Genomic DNA, 4,922 nt, shown 5'->3' on the forward strand with positions numbered 1-4,922 from the left:
TTAAGTCCAGGATAAAAAAGACCTAAGCACATAAATAAGCACATGACAGTTGCAACAAGTCACAAGACATAACATGTAATGAGGGGGAGGATGAATGGGAAGGGGGGAGGGGGAGGGGTGACCACGACGCGGCCCATCCGACCAACTGCATGGCCGCCGTGCGCTCCGCAGATCATTCCACGTCGCGGGGGAAAAGAAGAGGAGCGATGAAGACGGTGATGATAAGGATATGTATGCGTGTGTGATTGTCTGGTTGTGTATGCGTGAACAGGCCGCAGCTGCTTCGTCAAGGTCTGCTCATGATGACAGTCCTGGCTTATCAGTCCATGGCAGAGAAGGAGGGGGTGATGGTGGGGGCAGTAGCTTCCGTGCATACCTTCCATCCAGGGGAAAGTGGTCCAAATAGCGTTGTTTATTTTGGAGGGACGGCCAGCAACAATTTCAGGTGGCCTTGAGTCCGTGGCTGTATCCCTTCACTGGCGCCAATCAGCCAAATCCTCAATTCCTTTTCAAAGCGAGAATTCCACTTCTCCATGTTGTTGTCGATCGTACGGAGACGCTCCAGAACCGCAGTTGCGGCCGAGCTCAGTCACCGCTTGAGTCTGAGTCTGATCACTTCCAATAAAGCTGCTCCCGTCGGTTGGATTTTGCGATAGAACAGGAAACTGCTAACACCAAACTGCAGCATACCTGCTATCAGAAGGCCGATAATGTAGATGTCTTCCACATCCTCCACGGACAGTACTGTCAGGCACACCGGTCTCCACTTTCTCCATGGATCCAGGGCGTATCCGGCAGCAAGTGTCCCCGGAGGGCAAGCAGGCTCCCCACTGCCCGCTCTTCTGGTCGAAGAAATTTTGTCGATTGCATCAAGAGACCAGCCAACCAATTCCATGGTTTGTTTTTTAGGATGAAAAATACGGCGGAGGCTAGGAGAAGACAGCACAAGGACAGCACATAGACTGAGTGGTGAGCAAGGAGGGGGGGGGGGGGGCAGGAGCTGGGCAAAAAAGCGTCCGCCTTTGTCGAGAGCCAAGCAGAAAATTATTGCCTTGTTTGTAGGCTATACAAACTCTGCTTAGGCTTTGCAAACTGCTTGCATTTTCATGCTTTCAACTTGTTTAAATGATTCAAAAGATTTGTTTTATTGCCTTGTTTTTGACAACATCCTGCACAACAGCTTTCTCCTCCACATCGCTCTGTAGATGCCGCCATAAAAGTGATTGGGAGGACCTCTCGTCAAAAAAAGCTTCAGCTTCGGAACTCGTGGCGAGTCATCAGCGGCACGTTTTGTAATTGTTACGATTACTTTCTGTTCACTACCGCTTTCATTTATTGGTCAATCTTCTTGACTTCAACTTGCAAACCAGAGTTAGAAGGAGAAGCTGGACTCTGGCTCCAGCCGTGAACATTTCCGCCTCTGAGGGAGTAAATACTGTACATTCAGCAGCTTCCTGTGGTCATGTAATATCAGTTACAGAAGAGCTTTCGGCCACTTGGCGGCGATGAAGCAAATATCAGTTATTGACCTGTACACAATAAGTAGAAAAAGGAAACCAAACAGCAAAACTCATAAGTAAACATGAAAAAAATAAACCTACAACAAAAACAGAAATCCAAGTTGGTGCCGAATCTCACCAAAAGAGAATGAAGACCCTGTCTTCTTTTGCGGTCTCCCTGACTTCACTGTCCCTCCACTTCAAGCATTTCATCGCTTCACTTTTTTTTCTAAACTTGAAGTAGGCAGTAATCTTTCTTTTCATGGAACTTGACTTGTAAAGAGAACAACAAACAATAACCACATGATTGAACTTGTGTATGGTGGGTCTGGTTTCATGTGAGCAATGGAATTTAGCTGATGGCCAAGTGGGAAAGCAGCATCAGCGGTTGCTGAGGGAAAAACCCGGGCGTGGGAAGAGATCGGTGAGGCCAAGGAAGCTGACTTCCGCACGGCTTCGAGGAAATTCTGGTCCACCATCCGACGTCTCAGGAGGGAGAAGCAGTGCACCATTAACACCTTCCTTAGAATCTGAAGACTCTGAAGTGCGCTCTCCTACCTCTGAGGTTGAAGTAACTGACGTGGTTAAAAGATCCTCGGTGGCAAAGCCTCAGGGTGGATGAGATCCGTCCGGAGTTCCTCAAGGCTCTGGATGTTGTGGGGCTGTCCTGGTTGACACACCTCTGCGACATTGCATGGTCACCGTGGAAAGTGCCCCTGGATTGACAGACAGGGGGCACCTCTTTTCAAGAAGGGGGACTGGAGAGTGTGAAACAATGGTCCTCAGTCGGAAAAGGTTGGAGTGCCCTCTCCGGGTTGGGGAGGAGATCTTGCCCCAAGTGGAAGAGTTTAAATATCTTGGGGTCTTGTTCATGAGAGAGGACAGGAGGGGGCGAGAGATCGACAGGCGGATCCATGCAGCGTCTACTGTGATGCAGACTTTGTATCGTTCGGTTATGGTGAAGAAAGAGCTGAAAAGGCAAAGCTCTCAATTTACCGGTCTGTCTACGTTCCTACCCGCACCTATGGTCACGAGCTACGGGTCGTGACAGAAAGAACGAGATCACGGATACAAGCACTGGAAATGAGTTTTCTTCGCAGGGTGTCAGGGCTCTCCCTTAGAGATAAGGTGAGAAGTTCAGTCATCCGGGAGGGGCTCAGAGTTAAGCCACCTCTCCTCCACATCGAGAGATAAGCAGTAAAAAAAGAATGGATGGTTGGATGGATGGATATATATGAATACATAATTTTGGGGGGTTTTGCAATGTATTAAAGAAAAACAACGGCTCGCAACGTGGACGAGTGGTTAGCCCGCCGGCCTCACAGTGCAGAGTTCGGCTCCGGCTGCAGCCTTCCTGTGTGGAGTTTTTCAAGTTCTCCCCGTGCCTGCGTGGGTTTTCTCTGGTACTCCCGTTTCCTCCCACATTCCAAAAACATGCACCACAGGTGAATGAAACACTCTAAATTCCCTCGGTGTGACTGTGAGTGTGAATGGTTGTTTGTCTATGTGTGCCCTGCAATTGGTTGGCAAACAGTTCAATGTGTACCCCTATTGACTGCTGAGTCGCGCTTTGCTCGAGTGGCGTCGTGACACCCCCCCCCCCCCCCCTACTGCTCGATGGCGGCTTGGTTAGGCTCCAGAATGCCTGCAACCCTTGTGAGATAAGCGGATCAGAAAATGGATGCATGCATGGATAGTCATTTGTTTAATAAACAAAAGCAAAGACAAACAGGAGTTGTAACAGCGTGTGGTTCCTGGTGAGCCTTTTCAGAGAGCTAAAATAAAAATATTCAAACATTGGAATGGGGAAGGAAACCGGAGGACCCAGAGGAAACCCATGCAGGCACGGGGAGAACATACATTGTTCTTCCTGTGTGGAGTTTGTATGTCATACAAACTCCACACTGCACTGAAATACATGTGTGTATGAAGCCCAAGAGCTTTATATCCACTCCTTTATTTTCCACCCTCTGTATTATTAGACTGTCACTACAGCGAGTGGCCAGGGCAATCAGCTTTATTTTGACAATTGTGCTTTGATGATTATGGGTCAATAAAAAAAATAAAGTTGCACACATTTTTTTTTTTTTTTTTTTTTTTTTGCGATTGTCCCGTTCAATCACGTGCAGCTGAATGGCTCAGTGTGCAACCCGCCTAAGAATTCATATTCAAATAATAACTCTCCGAACTTGTTCAGCTTCGTGAGAGATGAGCACAGGACCCACATGCAGACACAATGAACTCAGAACGGTTTATTGCCAGGAAGTGGGACAGGTCTAGGTGGCAGGAACTGAAAGGGAGTCAAAATGACCAAGTCGAGCAGTACAGGAACGCTGGAGTGTAGCGGCTTGGCAGAAGCGAGTACGGCAGTAAAGATCGCTGACAAACTGGCAACGGGTGGCTGTTCAAGCCGTCTTTGATGCTGCGAGTGGCTGAATGAGATGAAGACTCGCAGGTGTGCAGGGGAGGCAGGTACACCGATTCGGAAGGCGTCTGGCCCACACTGAAAAAGGTAACAAAAAACAAAAAGGAGGGGCGACACCGTGGACAAACAATGAATTCTAACAAAACTATATGCTTCCTCAATATATAAACACACTAATAATTTTGGGAAAGAAGTAGGTATAGAAAACTAAATTTGTATTTAGATGATTTTCAATATTTTGGATATGCAATGTTCCACACATTGTTTGCTGCAAACATTCATAAAAAAGTTGATAAATACATGTTGGTTTGGTGCTTACTGATATCCTAAACACAAGGAGTTGACATCTATCCGATTGGAAAAAAATGCATACATTTTATGTACATCTATTTTCCAAAGATACACACATGTAAATATTTCAATTTGAATCTGCAGGAAGCAGAGCCTGAAATGTTAAAACACATTTTTATTCTATAGTTTTTAACTCAACATGAGAATCGGCATTGCTTTAGTGTTATATGGTGTTTACTGTTTCTATTCGTGGTTGAGTGGTTTTAGGTTATCCTTTTTCAATGCCATTTTTACTCCATATACAGCACTTTGTATGTGGCGATGGTTGTTTCAAAGTGCTCTATAAATAAAGTAAGGTTGAGTTGAGTGCAGTCTTGTTTAATAGAGTCTGGTTTCACCAAGGGAATTCATATTACGCACATATGCACAGGACATTGGAGTATTATTTACAAATACTGTATGTCAAACTGTATGTGCAAAATTATGCAATAATGGCCAAAAAGAATTCAACGTTTTTGTTCAGTCCCAATCCCATTTTTTTTGTCATGCCAAATGGTTGGCACATCTCCAAGAAACAAATGACTGAGGTATACCAGATCTTCCCAGATTGCAACACTTTGCCACATTAAATATGGCGGCAACGCGTATTTTACACTGCGTCAGGGAAAATCTAGATATATTTCTTTTCACGATGTCATATCCTTTGC

Source organism: Hippocampus guttulatus, chromosome 2 (assembly GCF_054856545.1).
Source record: "Hippocampus guttulatus isolate MCC_2025c chromosome 2, RoL_Hgut_1.0, whole genome shotgun sequence".
NCBI classification, from domain to species: Eukaryota; Metazoa; Chordata; class Actinopteri; order Syngnathiformes; family Syngnathidae; genus Hippocampus; species Hippocampus guttulatus.